This window comes from Cornus florida, unplaced genomic scaffold (genome assembly GCF_030987335.1).
Source record: "Cornus florida cultivar Cherokee Brave unplaced genomic scaffold, ASM3098733v1 CherokeeBrave_3.0.0_Hap2_Chr10, whole genome shotgun sequence".
NCBI classification, from domain to species: Eukaryota; Viridiplantae; Streptophyta; class Magnoliopsida; order Cornales; family Cornaceae; genus Cornus; species Cornus florida.
In genome coordinates, this window is record NW_026775580.1 from 117,112,469 (window position 1) to 117,131,586 (window position 19,118).

The 19,118-nt window shown below is 40.9% G+C and overlaps 1 pseudogene; it reads left to right on the forward strand.

The window, feature by feature from the left end:
* The window catches only part of LOC132278494 (calmodulin-binding protein 60 B-like), a 30,764-nt pseudogene extending 17,410 nt beyond the window's left edge, over positions 1-13,354 (forward strand).
* The last annotated feature ends 5,764 nt before the right edge of the window (positions 13,355-19,118 follow it).

The following is a 19,118-nucleotide window of genomic DNA, read 5'->3' on the forward strand; positions in this document are numbered from 1 at the left end:
ATCCAGCTCAGATATAGCCTCAAAATGGAGACCATCAAGTTTAGGTCTCCAAACTAAAGGCTCGGTGTAAAGTTTTTGATAAAAAGAAGCAATCCCATTACGCACCTCCTCCTCTCTCCACAGCTCCACACCTTCCACCCGAATTCTTCCAATATGATTACTCCTCCTATGAGTGCTAGCTAATCTGTGGAAGAATTTTGTGTTCCTATCCCCTTCTTTTAGTCAAAGAGCTCAAGATTTTTGTCTCCACGAGATCTTTTCCGTACAAGCAATCTCAGCAAGAACCGCCTGACAGGAGACTCTCCTAGAGCGTAGAGACTCCACATCTCCACCTGCCTCCTTAAGACTATCAATCTCGGAAAAATCAGCAAGGATTCTGTTCTTCCTCCATTCCAGATTCCCGAAAACATCCTTGTTCCACTGCTTAAGAGCAAATTTGACAGCTCTTAACTTCTTTGTAATTATGAAACTGGACGATCCTAAAACAATGATTCCCTCCCACCAAGATCTGACTTGCTCTTGGAAATCCTCAGCACGTAGCCACATATTCTCAAATCTAAACGAGGTTCTTCTAGTACACAAGCCCCCACAATCCAAGACCAAAGGAACATGATCAAAGATGACCCTTGCTAACACCGCCTGAATGACATCCGGGAATTTCTCTTCCCACTTCCCAGAAATTAGAAATCTATCCAGCCTTGAAAGAGTGATTGGATCCCGTCCATTCGACCAAGTATAGACTGCACCTTCCATTGGTAAATCAACTAGAAGATGCTCATCAATAAAATTAGAAAATTGATCCATTTCCAGTAATCTTCTTCTCCCTGTAGACCTCTCTGACGGGGACCTGACAGAGTTGAAATCTCCTCCCAAACACCAAGGGAGAGACCACAGTCCTTGGACATGACTAAGCTCTTCCCAAAAGATGGGTCACTCATCATCAATAACCGGTCCATACTGAAATTGTCCTCTTCCGTATTAAACAGACAAGACACAGAAAATCTCCCCATCCACACGTCCGTTCTAGATAACCATCTACTGTCTCACATGATTAAGATCCCACCCGAAGTACCTATGGCATTCAAAGCCTCCCATTCCACAAACCTTCCTCCCCACAAACTCCTAACCACTCCGTCAGAAATGGATGCCAGCTTGGTTTCTTGTAAGCAAACAACCTGGGCACCCCACTTCCTAAAAGCTACCTTCACCACTCTTCTCTTGCTCGGATCATTGAGACCTCGAACATTCCATGTAATGATTCGTAGCTTCATTAAAAACCTAATAAAATTATCTCCCCTCCACCCTTCTTACGACTCGTACTCCTGGTCCTACCCCTTTTCTTCACCACTCCTCTTTTCCCTTCATAGTTGACTTAAGAAATAAGATTCTTTATCTCCTTTGCCCCTTTCCAAGACGATAAAGGCCTCGTGTTCATAACTTCATCGGTCACTGCGACCTCTTTCCCTTCCACAATTGCTTGAAGGATAGATAACGTGTGATCTACATTACCTTCTGAAGAGACTCCCAACAGCTCACTAGTGACTCCAATGTTGTCAACAACCCAATCTTTCCTCGAATCAGCAACCTCTTCATCAGGTCGCACCATGGCCAGTGGTTCCTCCTCTAGAATTTCAGAACCATTCTTCATCCAGGGTGCAAGCTCTTTGGAACTAACCTGTTGGAGAAGTCCGGAATCATCAACCGCCTCCTCTACAAACTCTCTGCCATTCTCATAAAAAGAATCTGAATCTGTAGCAAAATCATTCCCCTCAACCGCTGCAGAAGGCATGCAGTTAAGGCCTTTCAAAGCTGCATTTAATCGAAGCTCATTGAACAGAGCTACAGCCTCATCATTGGATAACTGAAAATGCAAATCTCTGCCCACACAGACTGAAACTCCTTCATAAAACTTCTTGGTTGCACAATCAGTGATTTCCATCTGCCTAGAAGCATCAGAAACACTATCTTCTTTTCCTTCTGGATTCATCCCATGCATAAGGCCATTTCCACTATCCGTTACCAATAGCCCACACCTCTTTTCCACTTCATTCACAACGCCGACACTCCTCAATACCTCACTAGAAGGGGTAGAAGAAGAGGATGGAATATTAAAGCTCTGAGAATGTGAAACTGAAGGCATACCTGGAACAAGAGAAGAAGTCCACTTCTGCTTTTCTTTTCAGAGAGGGATGATGATGAGATACTTGCACAACACTGAGAGTGACGCGATCCCTTCTCAACAGGACCACCACCAGACGCGGCAACAGATAAATCCCTCCATCTCTTCTTCTCCGGTGAATTCCAGAAAGTTGCAGAGGTTTCGTTGGAACGACGGCTCTGTGAATGGCTTATTTCAGTGGAAGTAAGTGGGCTGGGCTTGGAGTTAATAAGAGAAATTGAGATTTTATTATTGGGCCCCCGTAAAACCTTTCTCGTCAAGTTGCTTAAAGAATGTGGGCTGGGCTTACTTTGAAAGGAGACAGGCCCCTGATGAACAGCCCTCTTAAACTCCTTTGGGCCATGATTAACTAGCGGCCCACTTGTCATGTTTGGCCCATAGATCTTTGTAGATCCATGTTTTGGCCCAGCTGAATCCGCAACATAAAAATCATCACCAATGCCACGATTCTGGCCACGTGGTTGGTATCCGTTAGCGCGGATATTACAAGGGAACAAAAGGCGATGACTGAGGGCTTGATTGACACGAGTCTTGGCTCTGTCTCGTCTATGAGCTTCTGGTGCGTGAGAAGGCAGTTGCCTCTTTCCTTCAACGCCTTGGTGGTTCTGTGGTTTCCGGCGACTACCTGCTGTTGCAACAGCCAGGATGTGAGGGCTTTCTCCAAGACCATAGTAGGATTTTGGAAGGATGCGAGGTGTGATCTCCTCTAACAGATTAACCCTGAAGGCCACACGTTGGTCCTCAACAAAAACATACTCAGGTATCACTTTTCTGACGGAAACATAGAGGAGGATTCTCTGTCCATTCGCCGAGACGTTTGCCTCGGCACCTCGAAATCCACCACATAAATTCCCAATTGCTTCAAATGGCTTGTTACACTAGAGATGGAGAGGCAAACCAAACACGATCACCCTTCGTATTATTCTCTTTTTTATAGCAGAACATCCAGCCGCAAAGTACCAAATGTCGATGGATAACGAAGCTTTGCCCCATCTCTTTTACCCTTCATCCAATACCCTTAAGGACTCAGCTTCCGATGGAAACCTAAATAATAGCAAATCGTCGGGCAAAGGAGAAACTTTCACCCCGCTTGATACCTTCCAAGTTTTCGACGCCCAAGCCTCAATCCCGTCAGTACTCCCCACGTCTCTATCAAAGCAACCTACCAGGCATGATCGCAAGGCAGATTCTCGCTCCTTGATGCTTTGATGATCAACCCTAAAAACCAGATTGTTGCCTATAGAGCAGCTTTTGATTTCTCCATGAAGGTTGAGACGTGGTAAAGTCGCAACACTGAGATAGGATCGATGCATATCACGGTTCCTTACCAACAAATTTGTATTATAGACATGTCATCTTTTATTATAAAAGGATACTGTGTAACTTTGAATACTGGGCGAATGATTGAATAAAATTATCCTTTGAGATTTTTTTTTTTGATAAGTAAGATTATCCTTTGAGATTTCTTTGTGAATGATTCACAAATTCTGAGGGTGTGAGGCCTTCTCTAGGTGTGATACCTAGGCCCTATTGGAGTGATTCCAATAGGCTTTTCTTTGTTATTTTCAATCCTTCTTCTCTACTAACAACCCTTAAATCTTAGCTTTGTTTCTGAATTTCGAGCCCATAACTCTTATTTGTTTTCTTCTATTTGAGCCTGTTCTTTGTCCTACATCAGTTTTTGGTATTAGAGCTTGAGTTGACATCATGTCAACAGAATCAGGAAATGAAAGATCGGGTCGTAATCAGCAAGATGAGCTGATATCTAAGCTTGTGGAGCAGCTCAATGGGTTGAATGTCTGATTCAATGAGTTAGAAGCTCGAATGTGTTGGCCTATTAACAATTTTGCTCCTGTTGAAAAGTAACTGCATCCAGTACAAATGATGGCAGTGGTCGAGAGCAACAACATCCTTTAAATGTGCAGCAAAGGCAAAATGTGAGGGCTGATCCACCACCACACCCAATGTTTGAGTTTCCGAGAAATCTGCTGGGAATGAATTATCATGTGCCAGTTGCCACATGATAACGCTGGGGATATCACAAAGAAAATTAAAATGGAGGTGCCAGATTTTGAAGGTAAGATTGATCCTATTGTATTTTCGAATTGGCTTGCTTCGATTGAAGAATATTTTGATTGGTATGATATGAGTGATGATTGTAGGGTGAGATTTGCTAGAATGAATTTTGTGGGCCTAGCAAAAATATGGTGGACTGGTGTTGAAGGGGATATTAGGAGGTTGGGACAACCACTAATCAGCACATGGCAAGAAATGAAGGCAAAGCTTCGAGAGAAATACATGCCGGCCAATTACCATGACAAACTGTGTGATCAACTTATCAATCTAAAGCAGGGCAGCATGTCAGTCACGGAATATATGCAAAAGATTTGATGAGTTAAAGACTAGAAGTCAAGTTGTGGATGACCCGCGGCAAACACTTACAAGATTCAAGGCTGGTCTAAGGTCTGATGATATCAGACCTGGGAGGCAACACCCAAGAAGTCCGGTGATGGAAATCGCAGCACACGATTAGTAGCAGCGCAGCCGAATGGTGGAAATGCTGGATCAAAACTGTCCTTTTCTAACATGGCTGATCCTAAAGGGAAGAGTATTGTGGCCAGCAAAGGTAGTGGAAGGGATAACAAGTGCTTCAAATGTGGAGAAACAGGTCACATGGCATATACCAATGTCCAAAGAAAAATTTACACATTGGGATAATGCATGAAGAAGAGCCAGAAGAACAAGGGGGAGAGGACAATGGGAACATGTTTGACTACAGGATCTATAACCCTGATGATCTAGAAAAGGATGAAGATGTTCCATCAATCTCCGTAGCAAGGCACATCCTTGCAGCCCCTAAAGTTGAAGATGAAGATTGGCGACACACATCTATTTTTCAAATGCTAGTTCGTTGTGGGAATCAAGCTCGAAAGGTTTTTATTGATGGCGGAAGTTGCATGAATGTTGTGTCTGCAGCCACGGTTGAGCGCCTCAACCTTTCAGTCCAACCACATCCACAACCATTCAAAGTGGCGTGGATAGATAGTACTTCTATTCTGGTAACTCAACGTTGTCTCGTTTCTTTCTCTTGTGGAGCTTATAATGAGTCTGTTTGGTGTGATGTAATTCCCATGAAAGTGACACATATTTTCCTTGGGCGGCCTTGGATTTATGATTGAGATGTGCATTGTGGGAAGGAGAATAAATACACTTTCTTGTTTAACAACAAACATATTATTTTTAATCCTATGTCTTCAGCTGAAATGGAGAAATATAAAGGTGGACAGGCTGTAAATGATGCGAAAAGCAAGAAAAAGTCCCTCAATCTTCTTTCCAAGAAGAGGTTTCAATTGGAAAGTAAAGAGACGGGTGTTATATATGCTGTTGTAGCAAGGGAAATCAAAGAAACTGCTGCTGTTCATGAAGAAAAGAATGACTGCAGCTCCTATTTTGCACCTTCCAGACTTCTCAAAAATGTTTCAAGTTGCTTGTGATGCTTCACAGGTTGGAATTGGAGGCGTGCTCAGTCAAAAAGGACATCCAATTGCATATTTTAGTGAGAAACTTAGTGAAGCAAAACAAAGGTATTCCACTTGTGACAAAGAATTTTACGCTGTGATTCAAGCACTTCACTATTGGCGTCATTTACTTCTTTTTAAGGAGTTAGTGTTGTATTCTGACCACGAGGCCCTCAAATATATTAACTCTCAAAAGAAGTTAAGCCACCGACATGGGAAGTGGGTTTCATTCTTGCAAGAGTACTCATTCGTCATCAAACATAAAGCTGGTGTTGAGAATAAGGTAGCCGATGCACTTAGCCGAGTTGTTCTGTTCAAGTTCTTGGTTTCGATATGCTTAAAAGAGACTACTTATCTTGCACAGACTTTAGCATTATACATGCTGATTTGATAGCTGGACAATAGGGTACATATCCTGATTATTCGGTGCATGATGGTTATCTCTTCAAAGGAACTCGACTTTGCTTGCCTAAGACGTCTCTTCGTGAACATGTGATATGGGAGTTGCATGCTGGTGGGGCAGCATGTCATTTTGGAAGAGATAAAATCATTGCCATGGTGGAAGATCGTGTTTTTTTTTGCCAAGTTTGAAATGGGATGTGTCCAAAATTGTTTCTCATTGCAGAACTTGTCAAATATCCAAGGGAAGAAAGACAAATACAGGTTTATATACGCCGCTCCCAGTCCCTCATGAGGCGTGGCAAGATTTAAGCATGGACTTTGTTATGGGGTTACCTAAAACAAGTCAAAGTCATGCTGCTATATTTGTTGTTGTAGATTGTTTTTAAAAAATGGCCCACTTCGTTCCTTGTTCCAAGAAATCCGATGCTGTCCACATTGCCAAGCTTTTCTTTCAAGAAGTTGTTCGGCTTCATGGATTGCCAAATACCATTGTTTCTGATCGAGATACAAAGTTTATGAGTTATTTTTGGTGCAAATTATGGAAGATGTTGAATACAAGGCTGAAGTTTTCCTCTTCTTTTCATCCCCAAACTGACAGCTAACCTGAGGTTATTAACTGCAGCTTGGGTGATTTGCTTAGTTGTCTTGTTGGTGACCATATTAGTAGCTGGGACCAGATTCTTTCTATGGTTGAATTTGCGTACAACAGTTCTGTAAACATATCCACAAGGCGCAACCCCTTTGAGATTGTGACGGATTTATGTCCTCGGAATCCAATTGACTTAGTGCGTTTACCAATTGTGGCACGCCCTAGTGCTGAAGCTGATGCTTTTAGTAAGCATATTAGAGACATCCATACAGAAGTTCGAAGAAAGATTGCAATGAGCAATGAAACTTACAAAACACAAGCTGATTTGCGGAGGAAGTTTGCTGAATTTGATGAAGGAGATATGGTTATGGTGCGAATAAGACCGGAACGCTATCCTAAAGGTGCTTATAAGAAGCTTCACGCAAAGAGTGCTGGCTATACAAAGTTCTCAAGAAAATTAGCTCCAATGCTTATCTTCTTGACCTACCAGAAGAGATGGGTATCAGTAAAGTCTTCAACATTGAAGATCTCACCTTGCATTCAGGCCATTTTGTTGATCCATTTCTTGTTGATCCTATCACTCGCCTTCCCCCAGCCCCACGTTTAAAAGAGGAAATAGAAGATGTTGATCACCAACTTGTTTCAACAAGAGCAGGCGGTTATCAAAAGTTCCTCGTTAAGTGGAAAGGACGGCCACTTTCTGATTGTACGTGGATTGGTGACGGTGAATTCCAACACCTAGCTCCAGACCTCTATGAACACTTTCATGCGGGGTCGAGTTTTTCCAAGCCGGGGAGAATTGGTAGAGAACAGTGGCAGCAGCCTTTTAAAGTATATAAAAGGCGTGGCAAGGAGGGTTCTAAGGCTCAAACCTTAAATTGGCACATGCTAGACGATGGGGGGTCCACTTGGAGTCTTACCTAATTAGGGGGTTTGGTCAAATTGCATTATTTTGGTAATTGCATTAATTATGGTAAATGTGCATTGTTTTGGTAAATTGCATCAATCAAGTTATTTGTTACGTTATTAAGCTAGAGTCAACTTTTGATTACCTCCATTGTAGGGTAATCCAAGGGTCATCCAAAAATCATGATGAACATTTTCTTATTTAAATATTTTCTTATTGTATATAAATCATCATTTAGAGAATTGATCTCTCTCCCTCTCTCTCTTTAATTTTTTCTAATTTTATTTTAGTTTAGAATTTGTTTATGCATCAGAGTAATCCAACCTCTTTTTTTAACCCGAGATCAGCCCAATTTCTTTAACCCAAGTTCAAAAATTTGAGCATTGGTTGGGGAGCTTGGATTGAAGGTAATGTTGTGTTATATTTGGTTGAAACTTTGGGTTTGGATTAGCCCCTCAACCCGATGAAGAATATTCTGAATGGTGCTTTATACAGTTCTTTGTGGTCAAATGTGGGTTACATCAGATGCTGAAGTCCTCTCTTTAGACATTTTGGACACGTGAACATGTGTGGGAAATGGCTAGAAGTGTACTAGAATTTGAATATTTTATTTTTTGGTTGGATACGGCTGGGATACAACATGGATATGGCAGGGACACTTTCAGAACACGAGAATGCGGTTTTGTAATTATTTTTTTTTAGGTGAATGGGACTCAATGCAATTCAAAGCTTCTTATGTTTTTGAGATTTTCCGTACTGCCGTGCTGTATCGTGTCATATCCATGTTCTGTGTTCGTATCCGTGCTTTCTAGCCCAACATAAGTATCAGCCTAAATATTGGTTATTGCATTTCAAAGCTTCCTGAATTGGTCATGCATGTATTCCTGTAAACGATATGTTTTGCCTCAATTTTTGTGTTTTATTCTTCCTTTCATTTGATATTTCAGGTGTTCTACTAAGCTAATTGAAGAGCCAGATGGAAGAAATTTACAACTGCACTTTAGGTCCAGGTTGTCTCTTCCACTTTTCACAGGTGGGAAAGTAGAAGGGGAGCAGGGTGCTGCAATTCATATTGTCTTGGTTGATGCAAACACTGGTCATGTTTTAACATCCGGGTCTGAATCCTCCATAAAACTCGATGTTGTTGTGCTGGAAGGTGATTTCAACAATGAAGATGAAGACTGGACCCAAGAGGAATTTGAAAGCCATGTTGTGAAAGAGCGTGAGGGAAAGAGACCACTTTTGACTGGAGACTTGTAAGTTACACTCAAGGAAGATGTCGGAACACTTGCGGAGCTTACATTTACAGACAACTCCAGTTGGATAAGGAGCAGGAAGTTCAGGCTTGGCCTGAAGGTTGCCTCAGGATTTTGTGAGGGGACACGCGTACGTGAGGCAAAGACGAAAGCTTTCACAGTTAAAGATCACAGGGGCGAATGTACTGCTTAGTGTCTAATTTATATGAATTGTCACTTGCCTTGAAATACGTTACTGAAGCATTTTCTTTTTCTTAACAGTATACAAGAAACACTATCCACCTGCATTTAATGATGAGGTGTGGAGATTGGAGAAGATAGGTAAGGATGGGTCATTCCACAAGAGGCTAAATAACGCAGGGATATTCACGGTTGAAGACTTTCTTCGACTTGTAGTCAGAGACTCTCAAAAGTTACGAAATGTAAGTGTACGATTTGGTTGTGTAATTAGGGAGTCCTTTCTTTGTAATTGTCTTCTGATATACTTTTCTGGTGGTTGTAGATCGTTGGTAATGGTATGTCGAATAAGATGTGGGATGTTCTCATAGAGCATGCAAAGACTTGTGCCTTGAGTGGGAAACTTTGTATATTACCCTGACGATACAAGAAACATTGGTGTTGTATTTAACAATATCCACGAGCTCAGTGGTCTTATATCGGGTGAACAATACTCCTCGGCTGATGTTCTTTCTGATAACCAAAAGGTTTGTATGATGTACACCTTTGTGTGGCAATGCTGATCTTAGATTATTTAACAGGTTCCAATATTTGTTCTGAGTCTACGCCTTCCTTTAGATGTTTAAGCTGCATGACATTGCTCTGCCAGCTTTCCTATATTTTTGAAACTACTAATGTCATTTCATTGCTATTGTTCCTGATTGCTATTATTTTATTTTCTACATCTTAGGCATATTTGATTGCAAGTTGACTTCTGTGTATGATTTACAAACATGTGGGCTGTATATTTTTTATCATAATGATGACCATTAACTTGATGTTTGATGGTCCAACTTGTTGTTTCATAATGTGCAGTCAGAAAATTCCATTGCTATTATTGGAAGTCGACTTCTGAACGTGGTTTTTAAAGACAAGGGATGTATATTTGTGTATATGTATTATAATTACTTTTTTCCAGGTTTTGTATGAACATAAAGGTCTGATGCTAGATAATGAACTTTATGGTTAAGGTTTATAACTAGAAAGGTGATGCTTATGAAACCTTTAAAACACTTGTTGCTGCAGGTATATGTTGATACCTTGGTGAAGAAATCATATGACAATTGGAACCAAGTTGTAGAGTATGATGGCAAGTCACTATTGAGCTTCAGGCAAACTAGAAGGTCAGGTGCATCTCAAGATGAGGTTCCAATGGGTCTAACTGATTAATCTAATCCTTTGGATAATCAACCTCCAATGGCTTCAAGCCTTCTAACTAGAGGTAAGAATTGCTGCCCAATAAAAAAAAATTGTTCATAATCTTAGATTAATTAATGATTATGGCTAGAATAGTAGCAAGCTTTGAAGAAGTCATTTAATTGCGGGTAAAGTGCATAAAACCCCCCTGAACTTTCAGCTAATTGCACAAAACCCCCCTGAATTAACAAGTGCCCCCCTAAACTATGATAAAGTTGCTTTTAAGGACAGCAGGTTAGTTGCCGGTACTGGAAATAGAAGATTACGAATTTTGTAACGACTCACTCCACCACAAAAAAGCACTTCACTTTTCCCTTACCCATGCGATGTGGGATTGTGCACCCTTAGCTCGCCCAGTGTGGTAGTCTGCTAGTGTCTTGCAACCACCCACGGCACACCCGCCCATAAGGTCACCACAATCACCCCACCTTTGAGGCCCAACTGCCTCGTTGGCCTCACTTCCGGCTGGTCAGGCTCCGATACCATTTGTAACGACTCACTCCACCACATGGTATGATATCTCTTGTTGTACTTTATGATGTACCCCTTTAGATGGGTACAATTACAACCCCGAATATCTTTTGACTGTTCCATTCTTATTTTTATAAGTGGATTTACAATTATATGTTGAAAAATGGGTTTGGAAAGCATCAATGTTCCATTAACCCGGGTTACCTTGAGGGCTAAAGACAAACATAAAGTTTGACATTATTTTACACAAAGTGACTTCTGCCACACTCGAAACTGTGACCCTCCACCTTTGTTAGTTCGAGTTTTTATCGTTGCTCCAGGGAACAAAAAACAAGTTGTAAATATTAAGATAAAAAAAATGTGTGATTTTGAGTTCCACAATTTTATTCTAAGACTACTATCAAATTGCTTCAGGTTTGTAATTGAAGCCATGTTAGGTGTAGAAACTGCCTAAAAATGTGAAAGCTCATGTCTAATATTGTTTTTATTTTATTATTTTTGGTCTATTGGTCTGGGCTACTCAAAGGTGGGCAGTTGTCTCTTTAGCGGTCTAGCCTATAGCCCCTGCTATTAGTTTCCCCTTTATTGGGACTTCAACCATGCCTTCACTCAGGCTCCGTTTGGTTAGATGAAAATAGCAGGAAAATGAATGAAATGGATTTTTTTTGAACATATTAAAAGTTTAGATAGCAGAAAAAGGAAAATTTTGTGGGAAGTAACTTTAACCAGCTAACTTTTCAATAAATGGTTCCTACAAAAAATACTAGACAATTTTGCTTTCTTATGAAAGTTATATAAAATCACAATTATACCCCCTGTTTATTCTCTAATATAAAATGTGTTTATGTATAACTTGATAAGAATAATATAATAGTTTATATCACTTTATTTAGATTCTTAGCGCTAGTTTGGTGTGATTGAATAAAATAAAGTGGGAATGGAATGAATCAGAGAATGGAATGGGAATGGAATGGGAATGGAATGACCATTCTCATTCTCATGTTTAGTTGCACAGAAAAACATTCTATTTTTGTAAAACATATATATATAAATGTATATAAATGTAGCTGACATTTCATTAAATGTTTTTTAATTCATTTATTTATTATTATTATTATTAAAGTGGAAATGGAATGGTTATTTCTTTAGTTGGAAAGTGGAATGAATTAGTGGGAATCACCATTATCGGAGAATGGGTAAGAATCATCATTCCAACTTTAAAGTAAGTTACCAAACTAAAGAATGGAAACAAAAGTATTCCATTCCCACTTCATTTGATTCCATTCACTCACACCAAACATGGCCTTATAGTACTTTTATTTTTTAAAAAAGACAAAAATAAGGAGAATTTATGTAACTGTCATACTATCCAAACCATGAAATGGTACTTTCTCACAACTTACCTAAAAAAATTGATGCTTAACAAATGAATCGTAAGAATTTTATTTTCCTTTCCTTCACTTCTCTTTTCATCACCATTGATTTTCATCTAACCAAACGGATCCTTGAGGAAAGAGCAAGAGATACCTAAATATTTTCATTGAACTATTTAGATTAGTGCATGTATATTTTTGTGTTTCTTTGAAATATTGTTTGTTATCCTTTTTAATCAGGTGATATGGTTATCCTATTTACAACCAATAGCGGAAATGATGTTTAATGACTGAAGTATATTGCAGACATTAATAACAGATTGTCTTTCTTCCCTATGACAGCTTCAGGTTATAACGACAATCAATCAACTAGGTATCCAAATCAGTCTCGGCCTGTGAATTCCAATTCCCATACCCAGTTTGACAGCATTCCGTTTGTTCAGCATGACCAGCAAATTAGCAATTCCCACCCAATTCAAAGTAAAAGACATGACAGCAGGATTGGGCTGGTCCTTGGTCCTCCACAGCCATCAACGTCATTCCAGACAACAAGTACATCTGTTCAGCAGTCCAATTTTAACCCTTTTGAGGTCTGGCCCCACAACCAAGACAAGGGTGCGGAGGAAATTTTGTCAGAGGAGGAGATTCGCATTAGAAGTCATGAGATGCTAGAGAATGAAGATATGCAGAATTTGCTTCGACTCTTCAGCATGGGAGGTCATGCCTCTGTTAATTTGCCTGAAGATTGGTACAATTTCCCATCATACATGCCATCACCATCGCCCAACTTCAGCTATGATGAGGATCGCACCCGTTCTGGCAAAGCTGTTGTGGGTTGGCTGAAAATCAGGGCAGCTATGAGGTGGGGCTTCTTTATTAGGAAGAAGGCAGCTGAGAGGCGGGCACAGATTGTAGAGTTGGAGGATGAATAGAATTTGTTCTGAAGAGGGTTTTTTTTTTTTATTTTTTATTTTTATTTTTTATTTTAAGGGTAAGCTTATTTGTTCTGAAGATGTTGTTTGGCCTCGGATGAATTTATTCCTCACGCTGCAATTACCATTCTGACGCTGGCTGGAACTCGTCGTCATTGCAAGTTACATGGATATTGCTATAACCTACCAAAAATAGAACGTGCAAATTGTTATTTCAGAAGTCTTGAAGACCTCTGTTGATTGTGATCCAGAGAATTTCGTCTTGTACAGTTGCCCGTACAGTAAGTTGTTCAGTTTAAAGCCAGTTTATTTTACTTGGTGCTTCTTAGCCTCTGAAGAATGTTTTCTTTACAATTTGATCTGCTTTCATGAGAGTCCCTGTAACTACCCTAAACCGATACCATTAAAAAAAAAAAATTCGGCATGACCTTTGCTAAAAGGGATCCTACAACCACCTATTTAAACACAAAAAAATGCAATATCCTCTCCTGGGCATTCAAAATTTATCTAACCTGTCCCAACACCATGCAAATAATACATTCCAGCATCCATTTCATCAATTCATCATGCCTCAACATAGTTCATCACATGGTGGAACTTCCACATGACATATCATCCAGAAATCATAATTACAGTCCCAAAATACAAGATTAAGATCAAATGTTTATACTATACAACATTTAGACAGCTTATATAAAAGTTACAGTCCATAAGTATAATTATAATATTAAAAGTCCATAAGTTGTTGTACAAAATACATTATGCTTAGTCTTACAAAAATAGTGAGACCCCAATACAAAAACAAAAAAATAAGCTCCTAATCCATACTAAGTCTGTGATAGAACGTCATCCGCCATTTCTTTCCTGCTTCTTGAAAAAAAATGTTAAATAAAAGGGGTGAGCAAAATTGCTCAGTAGGTGGTGCCTAAGACACACCTCTTGTGTCCTCGTGAATCCAAACAAGGAATAAGACAATAGGAATCGGGGTCATACTATGCCGGGAAAGTACAACATTAAATCCAATTTCAGAATATACAATATGATGCTATGAAATGCAATGTATGCCGATCTCGCTCCCCATTTTCAACATTCAAATCCATCACTTTCAAACTGTTAACATAACCTGCCCTTTGGTGACCCCGCAGCGACACGAGAGAAGGATTGGCTAGTGTCCCTGACCCTTAGTACCTCCGCGGCGTCATTTTGGGCCCAGCTGGCTCAACCACGTCAAGGCAATCTCCCTAATTCCATCTAGGCTATATTAACACTCCGGCTTTTTGGTACCCTCTCGGCGATCGGGTTTTCACAAAACACTTTAAACAAAACTTCTTCCCAATATTCCTCTTTTTTCATTTCAAAACAAATTTTCCCATTTTCATGCCCAATGTTAGTGCATGGATGCGTCTATGCCATGTCCATGTTCATTATCCTACAACTAGCTCAATTTTAATTAACAAAGCATAATTCACAAGAATTTCTAAGGAAATTACAACATGCTTTCACACAATAAAAATTTAGCATGATAGGCATATGAAAATCACACTTAGGCATGCTCTTCACATAGATTATTTAATACACATAATTACACAATTAACATATATGCACAACAACCAAACAATTTACTATATTCTATACAAATTAATCATGCTAAACAACAATTCAAGAGGAGTTAACTCATTAAAGCACAAGATTGTATGGATTAAGAACCCCTACCTCAAATGTGATACAAAACCTCCAAATGGGTCTCAAATTTTGAAAATAGTAGGGAGCACCAAAACTAAAATTGCTGGTATGGATTCGAAGGCCTCGTCGTGGGCTTCGATTTGCCGCAAACGGCTTCCAAAAACTCCAAGTATTGTGGGAGAAATCTAGACTTGAAGTTTGGTACAAAATGAAAAAGAAAATGCACAAGAAAAGGGAGGCAGAGAGAGTTATGGAGAGTGAGAGAGATTTGAGAGACCAAGTGGTCTCTAGACCACACTTGTAAGTGGGTGGTGGGTCCCACCACCATTTTTGACTTTTCCTTTTTCTTTGACTAACAATATATACATATATTTGAAACATTACATTTTCCCCAACTTAAAAAGATTTCGTTCCCGAAATCAAGCCATACATGAGGAAGAAAACAATGCTGGGTACTTGGAGCGAACCTCTTGTTCAAGCTCTCAAGTAGCCTCCTTAATTCCGTGGTATCTCCAAAGAACTTTCACCATTGGTATTGTCTTGTTCCTCAACACCTTCTGTTGTGTGTCAAGGATCTGAATTGGTCCTTCCTCGTAGGAATTATCTTCATCAATGTCCACATCAACCCAACTCAAAATGTGAGATGGATCCGGCTCGTACTTCCATAGTATCGACACATGGAAGACATTGTGTACTCTGTCCATCTGTGGTGGCAAAACAAGTCTGTAGGCAACCTTTCCTACATGGTCCAAAATCTCAAAAGGTCCTATGAATCGTGGTGATAACTTGCCACTCTTCCCGAACCTCAACAACCCCTTCTGTGGAGAAACCCGAAGAAAAACGTGGTCTCCCACCTCAAAGGATAACGGCCGTCTCCGCTTATCCGCATAACTCTTCTGTCGGCTCTGAGCTGTAAGTAACCTCTGTCTGATCAGCTTAATCTTCTCAGTAGTCTCGAGTACTATGTCGGGTCCTAAGGTGGCGGTCTCACCCACCTCAGTCCAACAAACAGGAGACCTACAAAGTCTACCATACAACGCCTCAAATGGAGCCATCTGAATACTCGCTTGATAACTGTTGTTGTAGGCAAACTCAATAAGCAGTAGATGATCTTCCCAACTACCACCCAAGTCAAGCACACATGCCCGAAGCATATCCTCCAAGATCTGGATAGTACGCTCCGACTGCCCGTCTATCTGTGGATGGAATGCCGTACTAAGATACAACGCTGAACCAAACACTACTTGAAGTCCTTCTCAGAACTTCAAAGTGAACTTGGCATCCCTATCTAAGACAATGGTTACTGGAACTCCATGCAACCTTACAATCTCCTTTACATAAAGTACACCAAGCTTCTCTGCATCGTCTGTTGCCTTAATAGGTAAAAAGTGAGCCGTCTTGGTCAATCTGTCAACGATGACCCATACGGCTTCATTGCCCCTCCGTGACCTTAGAAGACTTGTCACAAAATCTATAGCAATATGTTCCTATTTCCACTACGCTACAGGTAATGGTTGCAACAAACCAGCTGGTCTCTGATGCTCGGCCTTCACCTGCTGACAGGTAAGGCACTTAGTCATAAACTGAACAACATCTTTCTTCATCCCGTTCCACCAATACTGACGTCTCAAATTGTGATACATCTTGGTACCACTTGGATGAACTACAAAGCAGGAAGTATGAAACTCCCGTAAGACATCCTCACGATAAATGGTGGGAACCACCAACAAACCCCTGAACCGTAGACCCCCATCTGCATGCAAGGTCCAATCTTTCACTGTCTCACCATTGGAGATCAAAGCGTGAATGACATCTAAATCTGGGTCCTGTCTCTGTGACTCAATCACTCGTACAACAAGAGTAAGCTGAGCCACAAGACTAAACAAGAATACTGGCTCACTGTCAACATCATCATCAAAACAATACAATCCCATCTCTGCCAAATCCTTAAGCATCTTCCACTTCTGAATAGCCAAACAAGCCAGAGTCCCACGAGATTTCTGGCTTAAGGCATCTACTATCACATTTGCCTTGCCCAGATGATACTGCAAGTCAAAATTGTAATCTTCCAAGAACTCAACCCATCGCCTCTGTCTGTTGTTCAAGTCTTTTTAGGAGAAAATGTACTTGAGACTTTTATGATCCGAGTCCACCTCGAATCTCTCACCATACAAGTAGTGTCTCCAACACTTCAAGGCAAATACAACTGCCGCTAACTCTACCATCCTGCATCAACATACATCCCAAACCATCATATGAGGCGTCACAATAAATCACATAACCCAAGCCACGCTCAGGTATCACCAACACCGGAGTTGTAGTCAATCTTGTCTTCAACTCCTAAAAAGATGTCTCACAGGCTTTATTTCAGTTAAACTTGATCCTTTTCCGGGTCAAACGGGTCATAGGCGCTGCCAAACGGGAGAAATCCTTCCACAAATCTCCGATAGTAACCCGCTAGGCCAAGGAAACTCTGAATCTCAAAAACATTCTTGGGTTGCTACCGATTCAAAACTGCTTCAACCTTTGATGGATCTACTGACACTCCACCTTCTGAAACAACATGCCCCAAAAATTTCACCTCCTGTAGCCAAAACTCACATTTCTCATATTTGGCATACAATTGATGCTCCTGTAAAATCTGTAAAACAATACTCAAATGGACCTCGTACTCCTCCCGAGATCGTGAATACACGAGAATGTCATCCACAAAAACTACCACAAACTAGTCCAAGTAATCATGAAAGACGCGGTTCATCAAGTCCATGAATGCCGCTGGCGCATTAGTCAAGCCAAAAGGTATAACAAGGAACTCATAGTGTCCATATCGTGTACAGAACACTGTCTTTGGGATATCCTCATCCCTAAACCGTAACTGATAGTAGCCTGACCTTAAGGCAATCTTCGAAAAACAACTGGCTCCTCTTAACTGATCAAACAAATCATTTATCCTTGATAAATGATACTTATTCTTGATGGTGGCATGATTCAACTTCCGGTAATCAATGCACAACCTCAAAGAATCATCTTTCTTCTTAGCAAACAAGACTGGTGCGCCCCATGGTGACACACTCGGTCGGATGAAACCTTTCATTCTCAAATCATCAAGCTGCCTCTTTAATTCTTCCAATTCAACTGGTGCCATACGATATGGTGCCATAGAAATCGGTGCGGTACCTGGTATTAACTCAAATAGTGAACTCCACTTCTCAATGTGGAGGCAACTCTGTCAAATCATCTGAAAACACATCTAAAAAATCACGAACAACTGCAGGATAATTTTCTTCCACAACATCATCTTCTTCAGCTATAAGGCTAGCCAAGAAGTAATCACCACGACTCCATCCACGAATTCCATAAAACGATGAAATGTGGGAATCACTCCAATCTCCCACGAAAAAGAAACAGTCTCCCTCGGGAGTGCAAACTGTAACCCTTCTTCTGTAATAGTCGATCGTGGTATAAAAGGAAGTTAACCAATCTATCCTGAGAATGATATCAAAGCTAGTCATCTCCAGGAGGATAAGGTCAAACACAAAGGTCCTCCCGGTTATCATAATGGAACAATCCCACACAACTTGGCTCAATGACACTGAAACCCCAACTGGCGTATCAACACACAACGCCTGATCTATGAAACTGACCTCTAACCCCGATGCAAGTGTAAATGATGATGAAATGAAGGAATGAGATGCACTAGAATCAAATAAAACACGGGCCCAAGAACTAAACACTGGAAATATACCTCGGAGAACTGAAGATCTAGGAGATGCATCAGTCGGTGCAAGTGTAAAGATACGTCCCTGCGGTGCCTATGCCTGAGAACTACCAATTTGAACACCAGACTGCTGTGCTGACACAGTAGGAGTATCCCTCCTAGCTGGTCGTGAACCTTGAGAAGACATGGCAGGCTGTGGTGGTGGCGGTAGTCTGAAACCTGACTGAACTGTAGCCGATTGTGACGGCCTCTGCCGTGACCCTCTGCCACTAGTGGTACCTGCTCCCTGACTAGGACAGTCTCAAAGCAAGTGGCCCTACTGGCCACACCCATAACAAGCCCTCGGAGCTGAAGAAACTGAAGTCAATCTCATAGGACAATTGGACTTGTAATGTCCAGGCTGCTGACACTGAAAGCAAATGACTCCATTCCTATCAGACCCTACTGGTAAAGGACTGGTAGGAGCAGATCGTGCAGACGGCTGCCCTTGAAACTGAGATGAACCACCCCTGTTCCTCTTCTCTGAAGGTCCCTCTGAAAATGACCCTGCATTCCTCTTTTGCTTCCACTGTTCCCTTCTTGTATCTTTATCTTTGGACTCCGCCTCAAGCATCAATGCTCTTTCCACTGCCTCAGAATAAACCTTGATGCCCTGTGCTATTAACAACTGCCTCATC